General features: G+C 45.9%; 1 protein-coding gene across 1 annotated transcript in view; it reads right to left on the reverse strand.

Annotated features, from left to right (window-relative positions):
* OSBPL1A (oxysterol binding protein like 1A) overlaps positions 1 to 16579 on the reverse strand; it is a 2145795-nt gene extending 2129216 nt beyond the window's left edge. The window contains exon 1 of the mRNA XM_086965647.1: positions 16563 to 16579. The gene's annotated coding sequence lies outside the window, so the exon portion shown is untranslated. The remainder of the gene's footprint in view (positions 1 to 16562) is intronic.
* Between the last annotated feature and the right edge of the window lie 7017 nt (positions 16580 to 23596).

Below are 23596 nucleotides of genomic sequence, written 5' to 3' on the forward strand. Positions count from 1 at the left end.
GTTGCACGAGTTGCAGAGTTGTCTGTGGCCACATGTGACGTGACGTCACGTGGTGCTGCACACACCGCAGCAGGACTTCTTCCTGGCACTGATGATGAACGATGAGGATGATTTGTGGTTCTCTTTGTGCACCTAAAAGCAAAGGAAGCCAGAGGAACATCAGTTAAATAAAATGTTGCATATGTCGTGCTTCAATTAATATTTGCAACTAGGCATTTATTATTACAACACAACCAAAAACGGAAAGACCAAAAATAAAAATTGCAATTATTTCTAATCAAAAATAGATGTTTACATTGATAGAAGAGAGACCACACAGAGAGAGTTGTTTCATGCACCACTGAGTACCCCTGGGTATAATGGATGAAACAAAGCAGGGCAGACTGGGTGCAGGCCTATGGCACAAAGCAGACTGCCTGGCTTCAAAATGGCCCCTTGACCCCCACCCACATGGCCAGGCCCTGCCTGGACCAGGCCTCAAAACGGCGCCCACCCACATGGCCAGTCCCCAACACCACCCAAAAAAAAGAAAAACGAAAAACACAAAAAAACACCACAATCTAATGCCATCCATGCCCTAAATGAGGTTTCAAATATTCAAGAGACCTCCCGCAGAAAGCCTTGGTCCACGCACCACTGAGTACCCCTGGGCATAATGGATAAAAAAAGCAGGGCAGACTGGGTACAGGCCTATAGCACAAAGCACACTGCCTGGTTTCAAAATGACCCCTTGGCCCCCACCCACATGGCCAGGTCCTGTCTGGACCAGGCCTCAAAATGGCCCCCACCCACATGGCCAGGCCCCAACACCACCCCCAAAAAAAAAATTCGAAAAACACCAAAATCCAATGCCATCCATGCCCTAAATGATGGTTAAAATATTCAAGAGACCCCACAAAAAGCCTTGGTCCAGGCACCACTGAGTACCCCTAGGCCTACTGGCTTGTGTGGCTTTACATGCACCCCAAAATTAAAAATAAATTCCACATATAAAACAGTGAGCAATTCAATTCCATGACATAAATGATATTTAAGTTCAACAAAGCTCACAGAAACAGTTGTATCATGCACCCATGACTAACCCTGGGCCTACTGGATACTGTGCCTACCCACAATATATATTTTTTTAAGTTTTGAAAAAGTTTAAAAATTGTAGTTGCAGCAACTGCAATGCCCCAAACATACACCAACTTACTTGTAAAATCTGAAATCCACAAGTGATCCAAACAAAAAGTCCTCAAATACAAATATCCAGCAGCAGCCACAAAAAGTAATCCTTCCAGCTCCAGATCCAAATGAAAAGTGACCAGGACATGGACAAAGCACTGGGAGGAGCCTGCTGGGCAGGAAGTTGAAAACTCTGGTGCACTTCCTTCTTTCCCCCCCCCCCCCCCAATAGATAAATAAATGTCAACCTGCTGAGTTATTCTGATCCAAATCATCATTTTCAGAAGGTTTATGCTGCCTGCGGTAGATTTCTGGTGCAGAATTGCAATTTTTGCAAGTTTGGGAAAGCGAGCTGTTCAAATCTCCCGCCGGAAGTCAGCTGCGCGTCGCATCTACGTGTTCGCAATTTACTCCAGCGATGCGTGATCGCAGGCCCTTATGATGTATTTGCGTTCAGCAACTCTCGCAGTGCAAGATGGCGGGCCGCTAGGACGTACTCGCGGTCGAAAAGTCTTGTGCGATCACGCAGCCAGATCCAAAATGACGCAGCGCACGCAAACCGGGAGGAAAAACAACTCGGCAAACTCAGAATCACAGTAAGTCAACGCCGCGCGCGCGAGATTGTATTTTATCTAAATACAGAAGTCTATTGGAATGGCATACTCTTGATGCTAAGACTGGGCATTTAGAAATCTTCAAAACATACTATGTTGTCTGTTTCCTTAATTTCCACTTTTTGTGCATTTATGTTCGCTATGATATTTGGATGTCTGTAATAATACTTTTGCATTCATTCTGCACTAAAAAGGGTTTCAAATTAACCCTTGAAAATAAGTGTGGAGTTCATCCGAGTACACCAGAACCATGCTGAAGGGATATGTGAAGTAATACAGCCGGTTTTATCTGCTGTCAAAAGAGATGGCGATAAGTTTGATGAATTCGGTCCTCACATGTAAAAAAAAAAAGAAAAAAATAATCACAGGGGAAAAAAAGTGATTTTGTCCGTGCTTTTTTTTTGACAGAGCATTCTGGGATCTGTAGTCCGGACCTCTGCTGAGCCGGTGACTGGAGGTTCTGGCATCGGCATCTCTCAACTGCGATTTTTGGAGGAGAGGTGGGGGCCCAAAACATGTAACTGGTGCGGAAGACTTCAGCCTGCGGCACTGATACGGTACCGGCCTTTTTCCAGTGAAGGGACGCGTCGTGGCTTAGGAGTGCCACGGGAAGCTGAGTTGGCCCCGTACCTGAAGGGAGGCTTGAGGAGGCTTTGGGAGAATAAAGCTGCCGACAAGGTCACATCAGTGAAACAGTCACGATACAGGATCATTATTGAACATGCCAAGAATGGGGGTCTAGAATGCCCGAAGACTTTATTTGAAGAACGAGAATGTGAAAACGTTGTCTTTTGCCCAACATACAGTCTGACACGAGGGGGCAAACCTTCTGGCATTGCACGCGCCGTGAGGAACACGGCATTGGGCACCTTGCAAATGCCGTGAGGGGACCAGACCACAACTCCCAGCAGCCCCAGCCCAGGCACCAGACAACAGCATCATCAGGCGGCGCCAGGGCTGTATTTAACATCAGCTGGTGCCCCGCAGCGCGGGACGCGCGCGGATGGCGCCGGGCAAAGGGCGCCGTCTAGGGACAAAAGGGGCCGGGCTGGGCCACGGCCCTAACCCTTGACTGACTGGACGAAGGAAGTAAGACTCTGGTATCAAATAGTGCCTTTTGCCACTGAAGTGACTTTTGTGTCTGGTGCCTTAATTGTCTTGGTAACTTTACTCTGTTTCCTGAAAGGGTAGTGTCTCTTACGAAGTAATGAAAGCCATGACAAAACCAAAAGGAAGGTAAAAGTAAAAGTGTGGTGGGCACTCTGGACGCGTTCCTAGTAAGAGCCGAATCTGCAATTATTAATGAAATCAAGTTAACGGAACGCAGGCTTTCTCTTGATTCACAACTGCTTCAGAGTCGTTATGATACTACTGGTACAAACCGAGTTGAGGGCCAGGCGGAGGGGGGACCAGATTCTTATGGGGGCCCCTTGTTCCCGCAAGATTCTTCCAGTATTGAAGAGATTTCGGATCCACCCACTCCAGGAGAAAAACCAGCTGTATTAACAAGGGCACAAAGATCTAAACAGATAGGTGGAGGTAGTTCTCCCCCATTAAGTAAAAAACGAAGGGCACAGATAACTAAAAAATCACGCAAACAGTATATAACTAAATCCCAGGGAAATAAAGGTGCGCAAGAAACCGTTGAGATAACCCCTGAATTTGTAACTGAGTCTAGTCATGACCCAGTACTACTAGATACAATACCACTACAAACAGCATCATTTTTGCACCAAGGTATGGGGGGAAACTTCTGGAGTAAGCTTGAAGAAGTGATGAATGCACATGTACAACCCATATTAAGTAAACTGGCAGATCGAAAAACGGCTATCAAGTTTTGAAAATCAATATTTAAATAGCTGCACATCACAAGCTGGATTTAGATCCGGCTTATCCCTTCAAACGGGTAAAAATAGAAGTGGGGAAGTAGTTACATCAGACCGCCCGGGGCCTGGAATTTCCAATGGCCCTATGAGTTCCACCTCGGATGTAGACACCTCTGCCCAGGCCGGTAACCAGGCGTCAAACCTGACGATTGTGAACAAATCAGCAGGGGCGGGTATCCCTCATAATAAAGGTGGCAGACATAAGATAAGCGTAGTGGATCACCCACCACAACATTTACCTGTTAGTAGCCCAGACTCAATTTTAAATCTGCCACCCCAAACTACACCCTATATTGCTGTTTTGGTAAATGTTCGACCATTGAACCCAGGGCAAGGGGAAGATTGGACAGCCCTGAGAAATAAAACATTGCATCTTGTTAATGCCAAAACGGGAATTAATAGTAGTATCCTGTTTTCTGAATTGAAGATGGCACGAAGAGTTAGATGGGTTGGGCCAACTGAGAAAACCCTTGAGGGGGACTGTATAGTTCTAATCTTTAGGTCCCCAGGACTGGTGAGAGCTATAAATGATAGGCTGTCCGACCAAATTATGGATAAATCAAAAGTTATGATCCTACCGTTGGGGTTCTTTTACCGTCCACTTTCATGGCAACCGAAACTAGCAGGAATAGGGTGTTATAATAAAACAAACCAGCAATCACAATGTCCACCCTGGTTTCATGTAAATCGCTTTGATCCTCCGAGTACCCTAGCAGAGGTCGATTGACTACAAACAGGGAATTTTATGGAAAGTGCCATTAAGGATGAGATCACTTCTCCCTTAGGCATTGGGAACTTTAGTGCGGACACATTCGTTGTTGACCATGAATGTGATGATCTTCAGTCGTCCTGTAATAAAAACTTAGCGCAGGTTCTGGTTACGGAGAGCGAAGAGAACCAGGAATCTTTACAAGTTGATCAACTGGTTGAGGGGTCAGATTCAAGTAAATATCTAGATGGAGGAAAAAACCAACTGAATAGGTGTACCCTTCGTTTAATATCATGGAATGTGGCAGGTATTGCACGAAGACTACGGGATGAGGTGTGGATGGGTTATATCAATTCCTTTGACATTATTTGTCTTCAGGAGACTTGGAGTAAAACTGACCCTTGTCTGGATGGATATTTCTCATCTACTGTTCATGCTGTACCTTCGTTGGCAGGAAGGGCAAAAGGTGGTCTAATGACTTCAATTTCGGTTAAACATAAGTCTCTGAAAATTGATAAACTAATGGTCTCCCCATGGTATCAACTAATCCTGATTACTAATTTACTCACCGTCCCTCTTCTCTTGATTAACTGGTACAATAACATTTTTGATACACACACTGCATTTGTTATAGATGGCTTACAGGCTGAAGTAGCAAAGGTGACTGAAAAAACTCCCCCCTGTGTATTATGTGGTTGGGGGATTTTAACTGTACCTCATGCCATCAAAGTGGGACCAAGGCCTGTGGCCTACTTGATACCAATGATCAACCAACTGCACATTTTAAGCACACTATACAGGGTGACGCTTTGAATAATATTATTGTAATAAATCATCTATGTATGTTAGATATGGCGACCAATACTGAATCAGCGCCAATCCCAACGTTTCAGGGGAATGGGGGTCAAATGAGTACAATTGATTTTGTTGTGGTCTCTAGTAGGTATGCTCACCTTATTGAAGATTTTAAAGTAGAAGCAAACCCTGCTTGTGATCATAATACTAGTACTGTGGCTGGTAAGGAACAATTACCTGAACAACCCATAAAATATACCCAGAATCAGGGTCCTAGGCTAAAATGGGATACGGTTAATCCAAAAAAATTGGAGGAAACTATTTTTAAGGCCAACCGTCTACAAGTAGCCTCCTGTCTTACGAATACTTGTGAGCCGGAACTAATTGTCCAGAATTTTGAAGCCCTATGCGAGAGCGTGGCTAGGACTTTGCTTAAACCTATAGGGAAGGGTGGTACCAGAGACAATAAATGGTTTGATGCTGAAGGCTCTGCAGCACATACTTTATTGAAGAAGGCCTTACATAGAATCCCGCGGGATAAGGAGATGGTCAAGTGGGCAAGAATAAATTATAAAGAGACCATAGAAAAAAGGAAATTAGAATTGAAAAAACTAGCCTTGGATGACTTAGAGAAAGCCTCTGAACTCAGGGATAGAAGGTTATTTTGGGAGGTGATAAATCAACCCTTCCTTAGCAGTGAAAATAGGACCATGATTATGCAGAAAACTGGGGGGGTTTGGGAGTCCCATTACTCCAGGATCTTTAACCCAAAGGGTACTATCCTAAAAAAATGAAAGCGAGGATGAAACTCATTTTAATATTGAGACTGCGTAACAGCTTATTCTCTCGCTCACTTTGGGGGAAGTGGAGGAGGCCCTGAGAAGAGGCATGCCACTTAAGGCACCAGGTCCTGACTCAGTACCCCTGGATTTGTTCAAAAATAATCCTGTTGTGTGGGTACCTCTGCTGCTAAATGTTTTTAAGGCAATTATTGTGGGGCGTATTCCATCGACATGGAAAGAGGCAGTAGTGGTCCCAATTTTTAAAAGGGGCAATAAAAGCGAACCCTGTTGCTACCGGCCAATCTCCCTAATAGACGCATCTTGTAAGCAATTGGGGAGAGTAATATTGGCTCGCCTAGAGACATGGGCAAACTCATCAGGCGTCATTGTGGAATAACAGTATGGCTTCAGAAATGGCAGAGGTACAACGGAGCAGTGTCTCAAATTGGCCCCGATTATGGGTAAGTAGATAAAGGCCAGGAGTGTTTCTATGCACCTGGCCTTTATGGATTATCCAGTGCCTTTGATACTGTGTGCAGGGAGAAATTATGGCTACTGATGGAGACTATGGGTTTTGAGGAACCGTTGATAACTTTGCTACGTAGATTACACGCCGCCACCTCCGTGGCCATTCGATTTGGGCCTGGAGGCGAAAAGACAGGGCCCATCCCATCAACGGAAGGTGTCCGCTAGGGCTGTATTCTTGCCCCCTTTTTATTTTTAGCTTACACGAATGGTTAAGAAAAATTCTTGATTGAAAAAGGTTTGGACTTCCCTAAAATTAATGGCAAATACTTACCCTTATTGTCTTATGCAGACAACACTGCGTTAATGACTTAGACTGCAAATAGTATGAAAATATGCTCGGACGCTTTTAATGAATTTATGTTGGGTTTATACCTAAAAGGTAAACTTCACAAAATCCTTTACAATGGTCTGTGGCCCAAATAAGACCAAAACACGTAAATTTGTTGTAGATAACAAGGTTATCGAAAAAGTTCAAAATTTTAGTTATTTGGGAAATGTTTTTAACAAATCTCTAAATTGGGACCCTCTTATAATATCACGGGTACAAAAAACCACCAGATCGATAGAGGCTCTCTTTCGCTTCGCTAGCAAGAACGGTCAAAAACCAATTGCTTAGTTAAAGACCCTGTATAAATCAAAATGTTTGCCTGTGGCAATTTACGGTGCAGGAGTATGGGGATACCATAAATGTGCACAGTTACAAATTATGGAGAACAAGTTTTTAAAACGCCTGTTATCAGTGCCAAGTAGTTCTCCAAATATATTCTGTCATTCCGTGGTAGGCCTAGATTTCGTGAGTGACAATATCTACGTTTCCCCACTTCTTTTATGGGGGGAAATATGGTCCTCGAAAGACCTGTTTTCAAAAGAAATTCTGAAAGATTGCATAAATTTGGAAAATGCCTTGAAAATTCCCTGGCTGCTTTACGTAAAAGAAACCTTTGAAAAAATTGGTCTTGGTGATTTTCAATAACCCACATCTGATTAAATCAGATACAAAAATGGTGATTAAGAATGCATATCGTACTATATTAGGCTTGTCTAAACATGAAAATCAACTTCCATACCAAACAGTTATACTCCAGCAACAATTTTATTTATCTTTTACTCTACACACGCAATGGCGTTTTTACTTAACTAGATTTCGGTTAAATGCGCTGCACTTTTTAGTGGCTTTTCCAAAGCAAGGAGGTTGGTGTGAGAGGCTACCCCCTTGCCCATGTGATAATGAAGCTAAATGTAATTTAATTTAATTGCGGGTTTATATAGCACTAGGAATCGACTCCCGGAGGAGTATCTCCGCGCTTCGACCGCTGGGGAACCCGTCCTGGCTCACCCTGAGAGATGGTCCCTAATGGGTATCTCTAAGGTGCGACCAAGCATCCCTGGCGGTCTGGGGGGGCCGTTGTGAAGATGAGGCAAGCTAATGCCCAGAGTTGCAGAGTGTGGTCCCTGACTGGAGTAGGCACCGAGGCGAGAATTATCGGGCCCGCTGACCCTGGTCCACGACCCTGCCGCGTCGGGAATCGAACCCTGGTCACAGGCCGTCCTCTAACGGGTCTGCCTCATACCCGTTAGAGGACGGCAGACCTCTTACGGGTCTGCCGCCTCTAACCAGTGAGCCACACCACTCCACTGCACTAAACAATGCACATTGCACTTTGTGTTTTTATGTAAACTTTATAAAGCTCTGCGTGATCGCTTTATTAAACCCCTCCTAAGGGACATTAGACCCTGTAATTTTAGGGAAGGTTTTGAGCATTTAAAATCATGGTCAACTGCTGTTATATGTAGTTCTATGCTCAGTTTCATTAGATCAGCAATTTTAATCAGGAATCGTTACTGATATTGTGTCTTCTGATATTTTTGATTTTGATCTTATTTCTGAAAATTACTGAAATTGTTAGAAATGTTGATGATGACTAACGCTTTTAGCTAGAATGTATTAAAGTAAAGTCAGTGGTCTTACATACTTGAGTGGGAAGGCGTGAGAGGCCAACCCATTTAAGTAATGTTATGATCAATTTTTGAAAACATATAGTGCATTTTACACTTATTTATGAGCCTCGTAAAGGGATAACTGACCTTGATTTTATAGGAACTTCGGTTTTTGAGCGCTTTTAGCGATAATGTACCAAATTCTCCTAGTGGTTTGCTAAATTTAAGCTGGTTAGCGCGAGAGGCTAATCAGCTTTTATGCAATGTAAGGATGCCGTTTTCTGATCATGCACAGTGCACTTTATATTTGCTTATTAACTTGTGAGAATGACGCTTTTGATAATGACCAGTTCACTTTATGTTTCCATATTAGCTTGTGAGGGGTGTGACTGGGATTATAGAATGAAATCTGCTATAACCGTGATTTTATATTGATTTTTAAAGTAAATTTTTTATGGACAAATATAGGAATATATCTATATGTATTCTGTTCTTGATATACTCTGCTGGAGTTTTGTGTTTTAACTCTGGGAAATGAAATACCATTTGTGAATTTGTAAGTTTAAAACTGTATACTTTTATGATTCTTCTTTCTTGAATCGAATAGAGTTACTACTGACTGATTGACTGACTAAGTACACACATGTGAAGGGGTCCATTCCATCTCTCTAAGAGGTTGGGAAAACCACACCACCCCTGGGGTATGTCTTTTTCATCATGTGGTTTGCTCTTACATCTGGTGATATTTCTTCCATCTATATAGCCAAATGTGGAGTCAAAATAGCCACCAGTAACGGTCCTGTGTGTATCAGAGTGATAATCTACATACTCATTTTCTTCTTAAAAGCCCCTCACCCACCCCCTCACTATTTTACCACTTACAAAAGTTCACATTATTTCAAGTGCTGGTTGTAGAAAAAACTTCATTAAACTCCCATGTATCTCCAGAGGACCAATTAAAACAATTTATGGACAGAAAAATGGGTTTTGAGTTTCCATGTATTTCCGCTGGTCATACTTTGCGGTGTAGGAGTAAGTATTTGCTTGAGGAGGTGGTAGACACAGTACATTGCTGTGGCTCCCCTCCCGTATTCCTTTTTGGGGAGTAAGGAGTTGCCGCATTTCATATGGACTACTCTGGGAGCCAATGTGAACGTCAGCAAAACACAGTGGATTATTTCATAACATGATGGACATGCAACTGTCCGAAGGGGGTTCAACCAAACAAGCCAAATGGATTAAGGTGAAAGATGTTGAGCTGACATGAGATCTAGACGAAATATATCACTTAAGTTGTATGTCCAACCATAAATAAAGATTGCTCTTCCTATAGCTCATCTTCCCACAATTCTGAGAGATGTAATCGAGTCCGACCCATTTTGTGTTTGAGCATATGCTATGTTATGAACTGCAAAAAAATGGCACAGGAGTTTTACAGTGCTTTATCAGCAACACACAAATGTAAATGTAATATGTTGTCCACCGTTAGCCAGCTAACTTGCATTGGAGCTGGATGAAATGTGTTCTGTATTATTTCCATTAAATATGTATGAATGCCTAGTAACAGTGCACTGCCACAATCTAAATTAATACGCTAACAGACTGCAAGGGATCCAATAGGATCAGTGTAACGATGTGTCTGGTTAAGACAGATTTGGTTCTTCAAGGCCAATCATGACTAACAGTAGAAGTATCTAGCACTTGCAACTGCCAACGTAAAAACGTTACAGGGAGAAAGATGTGGGGCCAGATGTACAACGGGGTTTTGAATGCGTAAATGGGTTTTAGACCTGTTTGCGCCTGCAAAATCCTATGACCCATGTACTAACCCTATTTTGTGAGTCGCTAATTAGATAGCGACGTGCAAAATAGGGTTAGTGACTCGCTCTTAGGAGGTTGCGTTCCAAGGGCGTCCCTTCCTAATGAACCCTACGTAAGATTGTTTTGCAAACACAATTGTGTTGCAAAACACTTGCAGTTAACCACCCTCTTGGGTCCCCAGGGGACCCCTTCACCTTTGTGAACGGGTGCGCTAACATTTTTTCAGAGCAGGCAGTGGTGCCAGGGACCGCTACCTGCCCTTAAAAAATGAAAAACTTTTTTTTTTTTTTAAATGCACCCTGTTTTCCTTTACAAGAAATGAGCTGCATTTTTTTTTAACTGCTTTATTTAAAAGCAGTCCTGGACATGGAGGTCTGCTGACCCCTGCAGGCCACCATCCCAGGGAGTGCCAGCCATTCCCAATGGGGTAGCAAATTGCGACTGCCTCATTAATATGCATGAGGCATGCAATTTGTGACCCCATTGGGAATCGCAAACAGTGCCTCAGACACTGTTGTACATTGGCAATTACGACTCGCAAATTGTGACTCGCAATTAGGCACAATTTGCGAGTCGCAATGGCCATTGGTCGCACATCTGGCCCCTAGAAACTACTTGTATAAGACACATACCTTGAGTGACATACATTGTGCATAATATATTTTGAATTTGACAAAGGCATGACCTTCAAGAACAAATACTACATTCACACTGTTCCTTACCGCTCACTATCACACTTTCATTGTTTGCCCAGTCTGTTTCTCTTTAACCTTTCTGTCTCACCTCCATCTCTGCCAGTGTTCCTGTTAATTCCGTGCCTCCGAGTACCTTTTTTACCTCCTTCTCCAAAACTCAGCTTCAGGCCCTGTACTTCCATTGCTTTCTCTCACATCAGTCCTTGCTGGTTCCATCGTTCCTCCACCACTCATTTTGTCTCAATGGCCAGCTCAATTCTTATATCTCTCTCTCTCTCCTTTTTCCAATGTTCAAGGTGTCCTTACATCGTTTGTATACATTTTTTATTTCCATCTACTCAATTCTCTCCCTTTACCTTCAACAACCTCCCATTCCCCTCTTGTCAAATTATTCTCTCATCATCTCTTCGCTCACCAGGTAATCAACAGAGCACTGGAAAGATGTGATGTTACAGAGTTTCCCAGGTGCATATGAATGTGCCACATTATCTACCATTCGCTACGATATTGGAATCTATTATTCAGATTCAGATTAGCTTTATTCGATTTTGACACATAAAATCATAAAAGCAACATTCATTATATACACATCATTAAGAACCATTTAATTACAATAATTAATAATAAGACATTATTAAATCAGTTCAAACGAATTGCTAATCACTGGATACCACTGCTAAAAACACTTCATGGAAAATAATTTGAGATGGGGTTGTTAAAGCCATTCTGTACATATACACTCCGATCCGGCCGATAATTAATCTCTAAACGTGTTCTTACTGGAAAATGGTGTTCTCTCTAGTCTTGTATTTAAGGGCAGAGGGTAGCGGGACCTAGGGTAGAAATCATGGAGTCCCCAGACAGAGATCGGGCCATCCCCTAATTGTGGAAACCAGGTTTGTAAATAAGGCACAACCTGATCACGACAGAATCTAACTAACACCAGGTCGCCTGGGAGATCTTTTGGAAGGGGGCCGAGCTAACCCACCCTTCTAACACTTCGAATAGCACCATTAATGTTCACTGGCAAGGGTCGGTTCCTAGACAGCCAATAGATGACCTTGTGTTTTAGATCCTCTGATCTCTCAGTTTTTCCCTTTGTAATTGGTATAACGCCAGTGAGAACACAGACAAAAGGGGGAGGCCATTGGAGGCAAATGTATATGTTTAGTATAATCTAGGTTAGTAGTTTTCTCCTCATGGGGTGTGGGAACGTTTGGCACCCCTACATCAGCGAAGATACTCTTGGTGGTAGTGGGCTCGATGTCGGATGACGAGGAGATACAAGGGCGGTTCTGTGGGACCGTAGGTCTGTTGAGAGGGATGCTACTTCTTTGAGGAGCTAACTTAGTGACCACGGTAGCGGGTAAGGGCTGTGGTTGGCTAAGTCTTGCCAGGTTCTTATTAGGTTGAGTCGGTGCCCTAATTGAGATCTCTATATCCCTTAACCTATCCCCTAGGGAGTTGATTCTTGCAGTCAAAGGGGATATTAGAGAGGTGACCAGGCGTTCAATCAGGTCCAGAAGAGCTGCCTGGTAGGGGGGTGCAAAGGATTCAAGGTTATCGCAGGCCTGGGAAGCTGTAGGTAGGGTGCTGACGGACGATGAGGAACTGGTGCAAGGCTTTAGCAGTTTTGCTTCCCTCCCCATGCAGTTTTCCCCGGAACGCTTTCTTTTGTCCGTAGGAGTTTTAGGGTTCCCAAGTTGTTTAGTGTTTGCTTTTACTGACGGGGAAGCCAGAATGTTATCGTTTGCGTTCAATAATGAGCAAATGTACGGGAAGTATTAGGCTGGAAAGTGCTTGGGGTGGGTCTGCTATGGTTTCGACTGGTGCATATCGAATGTGACATAGGGCGTTCAATTCCTCCAACCAGGACAAACTTGATGCTGTGTCGGCTAGCTGCGCCTCGGGATGTTTGCAGGCTACGCTATGTGAGGGCAAACGAGTTTCTAGATCTTCCAAATCATGAATAACGGGTAATAATACCCTGTCTACATAGCAGTCTAACCTCCCCCTACTAGAGTCACTAGGGGAATTCTGGGTTTGGGAGCCCCCTTAAGAGGCATGTCGAAGGTGCAGCAAACAGAGTCCCGCAAAAAGTCAAAGAAAGTTCTAGTATCTTGAGGCGACAGTATGTGCAGAGATGTAGATCAAAGTCTCACTATACCTTGATCAGTAGGAGCCAAGAGGGGTGGCCCGTCCCGTCCTTCTCGGTCCTCTGAGGGCCACAGAGGGCCCGCCCTTTGCCCGGGCTTAGCCCGGCGCAGTCCCATGCGCGATCCCGCGGGGAGATGTCCTTTACTTTATGCGCCCCCCTGGCGCGGATTTCTCAATTACGGCTTCCGGACGCGATGACTCTTGGGCCCTGTAGTCCATGTTCTCCTCCCAACTGCGGGACTGGCGTGGAAACAGCAGGCTCCGCTCCGCCGCGAAAACCGCCCGCTGCTGCTCCGGTGCACAGGCGGGGGAACAGCAGGCTCAGCTGCGGCTCCGGGGACCAACCAACAAACTCGGGTAAGGAATCACACCCCCGCTCCACCGGGAGATGTCCTTTACTTTATGCGCCTCCTGGCGCGGATTTCTCAATTACGGCTTCCGGCCGCGATGACTCTTGGGCCCTGTAGTCCGTGTTCTCCGCCCAACTGCGGGACTGGCGTGGAAACAACAGGCTCCGCTCTGCCGCTAAAACCGCCCCCTGCTGCTCCGGGGCACAGGCGGGGGAACAGCAGGCTCAGCTGCGGCTCCGGGGACCAACCAACGAGCTCAGGTACGGAATCACATTAATAAAAATCATCGGTTTCTAAAGGTTATTCAAACACTCATACTTGAGGAACCCGAAGTATCTGACTTCTCTTTTTAAAGGTCCCATATCTTCAGCCCTGAAGTGTCTCTTAAAAGGTAGTAACACCAGTCGAAATGTACTATACCGTTTGGCTGGCCTCTTTATTAAGTAGTAGTGTTACCAACACGAAACTGAAATTAAGGTTTGGAACATATCGGTGATCCTTCAAATAAATGACACCACATTTCATTCCAAGAAGTATGTATATGTTGGCTACGCTGTTGAGTGCAACAATACACGTTTCATACAATCTTTTTTACTATGAAACCAAGAAATGGCAATATTGATAAAATAGCATCTTGTGTGGCATAATTTGGAGTTATTCGCAAAATATGCATTTCCTTGCCCCCTAAACTAGTCAACCATGCCACATAATTCTTCTGGCCCTGAATAGTTACAGCTCTCAGCCAGAAAGCCTGTAAGGTGTTGGCACTGGAGGCCTTTGCATGTTTCCAAACGCCCATGGTAAAGGCATACCTCACCAGCTACAGTTTTCTGAGAAATATTTTATTTCATGATGTTATCAATTCTTCTAGTCAGCATTAATTGTTGTTTAAGAGCAGAGAATTATGCAATTTCGTTTAAAGTTGTAGAAAAACTTGACAATATGAGTAAATATTGAAAAAAAGAAAAAAAAAAAAAGAAAAGAAAAAAAAAAAAAAGCACTGCACCCAAATAGCAGGATTAGGAAATACAAGGGAAGCAGCACTCAAAGTTTGGAGTATGAAAAACAAACAAGAGACGTACAAGGTAGGCATATAAAGAGGCCAGTCGCACAGACAATAGCACAACTAGTCTTTGCACAACCCTGCATTTGCATGCATTAGTCAGGCTTATTGACTTTGATGGAACTTGTTCAGCAAGCAAACCCCAATAGAAACTATCTACCAGTCACACTACTAAAAGCTTTTGGAATCAAAAGAGTAAATATCTTATTCCCAAGCAATAGCACTCAGGAGAAATAATTCTACATTCCACTTACATTACATTGCAATTTAGCACAGTAAAACTTCTAGTAGGCAAATAAAGTGCACTGAAAGTAAATTAGAATTACTATAACTCTGCCATACGGTGAATCTCCATCAAATCTATCAGCATAGTCTCACTCTCGGCTAGCCCAGTAGTCTCAACTGTCCCGCTGACTTCATTTGAGTCTTTCACCCAGGAATAATAGTAGCTCGGTTAGAAGTAAAAACTTTTGCCCCAATCCTAAAATCGCTCAGTTGCTGGTATTTGGACTTTGAGATTTCTGTAGGTTTCACCTAGGTCAAAAAGAAACTCTTCAACCTTGCTCATGTGAACATTTAAAACTTGTAATGTAAAGGCCCTGGCACACTAAGCTATATGTGCACTCACGTAGCAGAGGATCATTTCCACATACAAATTCAACTGTTACTCAAGAAAGCTGATTTTCACCGAAATGCACGCAGGTGCCCACAAAAGTGGGGAACGTGCAGGGACAGAGGATTGAACGTGGGGAAAGTGTTTTACCTATTGAGGGACAAAAAATAGCAAGTGCATTTATGTGTTACCTTTTTGCTATTTCGAAATGTAAACCTATTACAGGTCTTAATGGTCACTGTTTACACATATTCGTTTGCAACGGAAGATGTGAAATTTGCAACTTCTGGGAGTGCTCCCGTCCTGGAATTCTTTGCGGATTTCAAAACAACGGGTAAATGTATTCTGAAAGTAGAAATAATACTTCGGGAATAAGTTGTCATCGTTCTTTGTAAAGTGGTCTGTACTCTACTGTTTTATGAATGTTAAAGTAGACAAATAACTGTTCGTGCTAGCGGTGACAACTGCTTTCCAAATTAGATTTTTTTGTTTCAGTATTTAAAAAAAGAACGACTATATGACAATTGGAAAAAAGTTTGTGGTGGACTCTTACATCCCTCCCACTATCCTTCATCAGTTCTGCACTAGTCAGACAGTTTCAGTTAAACTATACGAGTGTGCGCCCATGCTGTCGGAAATAAAAAGTCGGTGTAAACGGTTGCAGATTAACATAATAAATACCTCGTGATACCCAACTGAGAAATTGTTTCTTGGGAACAACAACGCGCCCACTGTTTCCTCAGGGGCACAACTCTAAACGTTTCAAACCAAATCCCTTACGTCCCTGCCCAACCTCGAGAGTTCTCACTGCGAGTAACAAGCACCAGTGTATTAAATAATTGCAGTCACATGAGAAAATTTAACAGTCCGCGTGAAAGGCAAAAGAAAAAAAAAAAAAAAAAAAAAAAAGCTACTGGTCATTGCCGCTGGAGCAACGTTAAAACTTTGAGGGAGTGGAACCACATCAAATATAAACGGCAAATACAAAACCGAGCATGAAGGTAGCTGGAAAACATGGAGCAAGCTCAACTGCAGTCACCGACTATTCACTGACTGAGCCTTGTAGTGCTTCAGAGTGCTGTCAGCAAGCGAGGGAGGACAGGGGTCCATCCCGCGACAAGCAGCTGCTCACTAGGCATGTTCTGTTTAAAAGACGGTATACAACTGCCAACTAAAGAGTAGGGCAGCTTCTACCGACCCCATAAAGGATAATAAAAACAGTTACCTAATAATACTCCCCTGGCTAATACTTTGACAGACGCCTGCCGTAATTTACGGAGAACAGATGCACTTCACTTTATACGCGCGATCAAACTAACATCACAGGGTAATTATAGCAAGCTAGACGGCATCACGATTGCCACAAAGTAAACAGCAGAACAGCAACCACGGGGGAAGGCGTCACTGTTAAAAGATGCTTTCAGGCAGCAAACACTCATCCTACCAGTCTCGGAAGACGTAGCAACGTGGAGATGGACCCAGCAACAGCCGACAACGCCGAGGAGGGAGGAGAGCTGGGAGGGGCGGGGATCACGGTCACCTGCCGCTCCAAGGCCCGCAGCTGCTCCCACTGACAGGAAGAGGCGGTCCTTAGGCACAAAAACACAGTGGCCACGCCCATCACGCGCAGCATCCTAGATGAACTGGGACAGGCGAGAAACATTGGCAGTCGGCAGTAGAACCGTAGCCTGCCACATCCTGTGTAAAGCATGTGACACTGGTGGCATGTCTGCGTCTTGTGTACACTGACTTTCGAAAGCGAAGCACAGGAGTCTGGCGAAGCCTTCCCACATTTTACAACGAACCGTTTGGACAGTTTTTGTGGTATCACCCCATGTTACAACTTCAAGTTATCTCTGCTTCTTAATCTTACGGACGGACAGGTTCCCATTCTACTTTGTCACTCATTCCAATGTCAGGTTATTGCACCCCTACAGACAGCCACTCTGTTTGCTAACGAGCATTATGGATGCCATTTGGCTGGATTTGATTAGCAAACTCTTATAAACACAGGCGTTCGTAAATGATGTTCACCTGCGTTGCATGCACCGCCGCTGTCTATCACATTAGCGACTGCCTTTTGATTTTGCTGGTGCCGTGGCAAAACAACAAATAGGGTCGGAAAACTTAAGTACTGGCCCAAAACATTCTTTTCCCATCATTCACCAAATCGCCCTCAAGCATCTGGTCTCACCCTCATTCTAGAGCCACCTGTTTGATATGAATGGGATTGCTCATGCCCATATGAGATAATTAATCTGTCAAACAGCGCCAGGACTGAGTCTACTTTTTAGAAGTAAAATAGTGCCTCTTGTATTCCAATGGAAGGCAAAATAATACACCAAATAGCCAATAGCATGAGGTGAGCGGGTTTCCCTAAACTCAGGGGCTGATTGGCAAGGTGGGCATTCGGGCATGGGCCGAAGGGCCGGTGCCTCAGTGCCCTCTGTGGGCCGTTTTTTTCTCCCCTGTCCCAGTCCACAGAGAGTTGACTAGGAAAGGGGAGAAAAAAAACGGCCCACAGAGTGCACGGAGACAGACAGAGAAAATGAAAGCAGCCTCGCTGTGCGGCCAGACAGCGATTGTCAGCTGTTGCCTCTCCTTCACACCTGCCCTGCCAAGCAATCAAGCTGAGGCTTGGCTGGGGAGGGGTGATTGTTTGCAAGAATCGGCCTCCCTGGGGGCCAGGTGTTTCTCAGGCCTTTGAGCCATTTTCACCTCAGCCCCCCTGGGGCCCACGCAGCCCAGAAACGGTGTTAGTCTTAGCACCTCGCCCACAGCCCTTCACATTCAGGGCATAGTGGACGAGGAAGAATGGGTCTTGCTGTGGGGGCCAGGTGACGTTTGGACTTTTTATATTTTATTTATTTATTTATGCGATTTTATATAGCGCGGACTTTACCCGAAGGTGTCAGAGCGCTTCACACAAGGAACAGCAATAATACATGAGGAGAAAAATTACAAGTGGACAAATTACAATAGCAAACGTTAAGTTACATGAATCAAAAGTGACAATAGTGAGCAACCAAAATACATGAGGTAGCAATCGGTACATTACAGGAGGAAAAAGTGATATGTGTGCAGGTTACAAAAGCGTACAAAGTACAAGTAGAGGTATAATACTGCAATAAATGGCAGACACTCCAGCACAAGAACAAACGTTACGTAGCCAATGGTGGCACTTGTGCAAGTATCTAAAGCAAACAAAAGTGAGAGGTAGCCTACAGTGTGATACCAGAGAAAAGTGACGTGTGCAAGTTACAAAAGGGTACCATACACAGGTACAAGGGTAATACTACAGTAAATGGTAAACACTCAAACTGCCAGAACACACTGGGAAGGCACTCCCCATGCACCAGCTTCACCCCAGCCTCCCCCCTGGCTACCTGGCTACCTTGGATGACCCAGAAAGCTGTGTTTTGTGCTCCCCTGCCAGGACATTTTCCAGAGGGCTGATTAATTTACTAATTGCAGGGGCCTTACCTCTGTTCGTGTGCTCCTGGGCTGAAGGTCTGGGGAGGTCTAAGTAGGTTAGTAATAGCAGGGGCGTTGCTGCTTTTCAGGTGCTCCTGTGCTGGAGGGCTGGAATAATATTGTGACAGAAAGGGGCCTTGCTATTTTTTTTAGTTGCTCAGCATGTAGGCCATTGGCACCTTGGCCCTGTGTCCTGTGCAAGAACAGTATCCTCCCACTTTCATTCCTTGTCTGTGCAAATAGTGTTTCATGAAAGAGAACGCCCCTTGAATGTGGGCCACACCCCTTAAATATGGGCCATGCCTCTTGAATGTGGGCCACTTTTTTCCTCAGTGCCCGGGCCGAATTGTGATCCCAATCCGACCTTGCCTAAACTATGTACATTTTAAAAACTTGATAACAATATGTATTGCAGACAGCAGCTCTATCAAGTTTCTGGGACAATCACTCGCTAGTGGTGTATTGTAAAGCACACTCTGCTAGTTTCACTAGTCTCAGACTTGGCCCCTTTCCCGCTTAAAGGGCGTTGTGGAAAAGTAGTGGCAGATGGTGCGGTTAAAGCACAATTGTTTTTAGTTATCGTGTTGGTAGTGCATTTTACCAGCATGTAATTAATAAAGATGCAGTATTTTCAGGTTGGGATGTTATTGCAGATGACAATCCTTTTTCCGTCAGGAAGGTCGGAGTACATCATTCGCAGCTTCCATAATATAGAGCAGTGGTTACAAAACGTTTGAATTCTGAGGACCCTCCGTTGAGTCACTACTGGAAGCCAGGGTCCCCCAAGCAGTTTGAACTATTTAAATTGCAAACATAAAAACAGTAATTGCAAAAAATACACAAACATGTGCACACCAAACACATACTCTAATCAATAAAGATGTTATTATTTTATATTGAAAGAATTCGCAAATATCGCAACATTTTAATGGGATGGTTGGTGCTGCATCTCGGTGACTAATTTGAAAATGTATTCTTTGCACAGAATTTGAATTTGAATTTAAAAATACTTATAGAGGAGGAGGAGCTACGCGGGCATCCAAGATGGTCGCGTGAGCAGAGAGCTCCTGAGACCCGCACCGCCCTTCTTGATCTATCCTGCAGTTATCCTGGTCACTTCGACGGGCTTTTGAAGTGCTACTCTTACTGATACCGTCGATCCTTTTTTGGCCGAGATCGGACCTCGGGGACCATTTTTACATCGTCTCCAACTTTCTGGCCTAACCCCCGATTCCACCGGGGTCTCTGCTGCCTAGTATGGCCGAGCTGTAATGCAACAACAACGGCTGCCTGGCATCTGCTCCACCGGTGGTGTGCCACTTTCACTTTCGGTTTCCAGCCCTCTCGTCTCTGACTCCTTGGGACCTGCTACTTTATCCTGGTCTGCTGCTCTCACTGTGAACGCTTTCTTTCTTGGTGCCGGCTAGGTGGCCCGTGGCATTCTCTCGTGAAACAAGACTTTTGGGGTTCGAGACTCGTCACCACCCCGCTGTACCCGGGTGTCCCTGGCCGGTGCTGAATACAACATGGCGACGAAACCTGATGCGGAGAAACGCAGGAAGACCAATACTCGCGGGGGGTCGATCCAGTCCAACATGATCGAGCGCTATACTCAACCGAGAGGTTCCCCCGGCGCTGCCAGTCGTGGCTTGGAGGACCCGAAGACAGACATGTCGTCTTCCTCAGAAGTGTCCCTTCAGGACCTGTTGGCCACCATTGCAGGCCTCAAGGCCGATATGAGTCAACAATACGAAGCCATCGTGTCCAAGATAGACACGGTGGCGGTGGATGTTACTCTTATTCGAGCCGATTTGGCCAAGACGAACGAGAGGGTCAAGGCATTGGACTTAAAGGCATCGAGTTTGGTGACGGACATGGCGGAGGCACAATCTGAGATAGGGAATTTGCGTTCCTCACGCATGGAAGACTACGATAATAGGGCCCGGCGGAACAACATACGCTTGGTCGGAGTGCCAGAAGACAATGGTGCCGCCTCGATCGATTTACTGGTCGAGGAACTCATTGTCGCTAAACTCGCTCCCGTAGGTCTCAGCAAGTTTTTTGCGGTTGAGCGTGCCTATCGCTTCCCAGGTGGTCAGGTGAAGCCAGGGGGCCCTCCGAGGCCTATCATCGCTAGACTGTTTCACTTTCGGGACAGAGACGCTATCCTGCAGGCCGCTCGTAAACACGGCCCGTTGAAGTACGATAATAACTCTGTCTCGATCTATCCTGATTTCACCCCCCAAGTGCAACGGCAACGTTCTGGTTTCCTTGGAGTGAAGCGTCGTCTGAGGGATTTGGGACTGAAATACGCAATGCTGTTTCCTGCCCGCTTGCGGATTGAGTTCAGAGAACGAGCCTATTTCTTCGATCAGCCTGATCGTGCTAGTGACTGGTTGGACTCGCTGCCGAAAGATGACACCGAGAGTGGAGGCCCCGGCGGCGCGGAAGGTGGTGCGACGGCCCAGGTTTATCGTGGGCCCCCAGCGGTCCGACTTGAGACTGTGAACTTTACAGAGTAACCTATATTGTATGCTTTATGATTGTGCCCGTGGTGGTGCGGGTACGGGTGGTTTCTCCCTTCCTCCTCGGGGGTTTCTTTGTGTAAATCAGATGGGGCGACAGGCACACTGCAGTTTGGGGTGGCTTTCTAGTCAGCAGGGGTGCAGGGTGGGGGGCGTTGTAACGGGTTCTTGGTTGGGGGTGTTTGTGGGGACTGGGTTGTGTTCTGTGTTTTCTGTTATTTCTCTCTTTTCATGGTATATTACTGACTGCAAGTATTCTGGATCTGTGGTTATGGGAGGGGGTTGGGTTGGGTCGTTCTTCCTGGGATGGGGGGGGTGAGATGCAGGTTCTTTCTTGGAACGTCAACGGTTTGGGTGACAGGATTAAATGCGGCATTGTGTTACAATTTATAAGGCGCCATGCCCCTGATGTTGTGTTCCTCCAAGAAACCCACTTGATTGGTAATGCCTGTAAGGCTCTTGACCGTCGGGGCTACCGATTGGCCGCCCACGCTGGTTTCACCTCCGGGTCCCGGGGAGTGGGTATAATGATTAAATCCTCCCTGGCCCTTGAGATTGATGATGTTGCCCTAGATCATGGGTACTCACAAACTTTCTCTAAGGGGCCAAATTTACAGTGTAGTTTGTGGCCGAGGGCCGCACCGGTGGGGGCGTGGTCAGTGAGAGAGGGGGCGGGGCTAGATACAAAAAAAAAACTGTGACCATGAGGTTGAACACATGCCCTGGCAGCGGATGTCTTTGTCCACTGAGCCACCAGACCGAGCATACACACATATCTCTCTCTCCGTCCCTCCCTCTCTCGTCTCCCTCACTCCCTCTGTTTCCCTCACTCTCTCTGTCTCCCTCACTCTCTCTGTCTCCCTCACTCTCTCTGTCTCCCTCACTCTCTCTGTCTCCCTCCCTACCTGTCTCCCTCCCTCCCTGTCTCCCTCCCTCTCTCTGTCTCCCTCCTTCTCTCTGTCTCCTTCTCTCTCTCTGTCTTCCTCCCTCCCTCTGTCTCCCTCCCTCCCTCTCTGTCTCCCTCCCTCTCTCTGTCTCCCTCCCTCCCTCTCTGTCTTCCTCCCTCTCTCTTTCTCTACCTCCCCTCTCTGTCTCCATCCCTCTCTTTCTCTCCATCCCTCTCTTTTTCTCCCTCCCTCTCTTTTTCTCTCCCTCTCTCTCTGTCTCCCTCACTTCCTTCCACTTCCTCCCTCCCTCCCTCCCTCCCTCCATCTCCCTCCCTCTCTCTGTCTCCCTCCCTCTCTCTGTATCCCTCCCTCTCTTGGTCTCCCTCCCTTTCTTTGTCTCCCTCCCTCTCTCCGTCTCCCTTTCTCTCCCTTTCTCTGTCTCCCTCCCTTTCTCTAACTGTCTCCCTCCCTCTCTCTGTCTTCCTCTCACCCTCTTTCTCCCTCCCTTTGTCTCCCTCCCTCCTTATGCCTCTGCCTCCCTCCCCTCCCCTGTCTCTCCCTCTCTCTCCCTCCCCGACTCTCTTTCCCTCCCGCGCCTTCCCCTGACTCACCCTCTCCCCCTCCCTCTCTCACTCCCTCCCTCGCCCTCCCCTAACTCTCTCACTCCCTCAACTTCCCCTGACTCTCCCTCCCTCTGTCTCTCCCTCCCTTGCCCTCTCTCTCCATCTCTGTCTCCCTATCTCTGTCTAGGCAAGGTGTATTAATTCTATTAGAAATATCACGAAAAGCAAGAGCTATTTGCTGCACACATCGAACCACCTTCCCCAGTTTTCCCAAAATCTGCAGCACATTATTAGTGACTCCCTAATGTAGAGGGTGCATGAGAGCTGGCTGGACCACTGCAGCAGAGATCAGGTGTAATCCGGAGGGCAGAGATTCCAAATAAGGCTGGGCTGATTCAGACTTTCATCCCTTCAGTGTCGATAAAACAAATGCTACTTGAGGCTGCGCAGAGTGATCTCCAAGTGGCTCGGTTCAATCAGTCACGGGGTTTGTCCTGATCACTGTAATTGTCCAACAATCCCCCCCCCCCTCCTCTGTGGCAGCCCGGGATGAGTCAGCTTGCCTGGCGCGCACACAGCCGGAGCACTTCACAGGTCTTTAAAAGACCATTAAATCGTTAATGAGGCTTTGTTCTGTTTCACCTCTTCTGAGGCCCCTGCAGCTCCACTCTATGGCTGGAATTTCCCAGCCCCCCTAGAGCAGAGCCTCTCCGACTCAGGCTGCATAAACCGCCGGTGTTTACTAAAACTCTTGAATTTTTTTTTTTAAATTGGTACATGTCTGCAAGGTCCGGCGGGCCGCCAAGGAAGGCTTGCCGGGCCTCCACCGGCCCGCGGGCCGTACTATGAGTACCTCTGCCCTAGATGATCGGGGAAGATATGCTGCTGTCTCGGGGAGATGGGAGGGAAAGCCAATTGTGTTCGTGGTTGTGTATATCCCCCCGGGGCTGCAGGCCACCACGTACGCGATCTGGGCAAGACTCTTCTTGGTCTCCCTGATGGGCTGCTGATCATGGGCGGAGACTTTAA

This window comes from Lissotriton vulgaris, chromosome 4_1 (assembly GCF_964263255.1).
Source record: "Lissotriton vulgaris chromosome 4_1, aLisVul1.2, whole genome shotgun sequence".
Lineage (NCBI taxonomy): Eukaryota > Metazoa > Chordata > Amphibia > Caudata > Salamandridae > Lissotriton > Lissotriton vulgaris.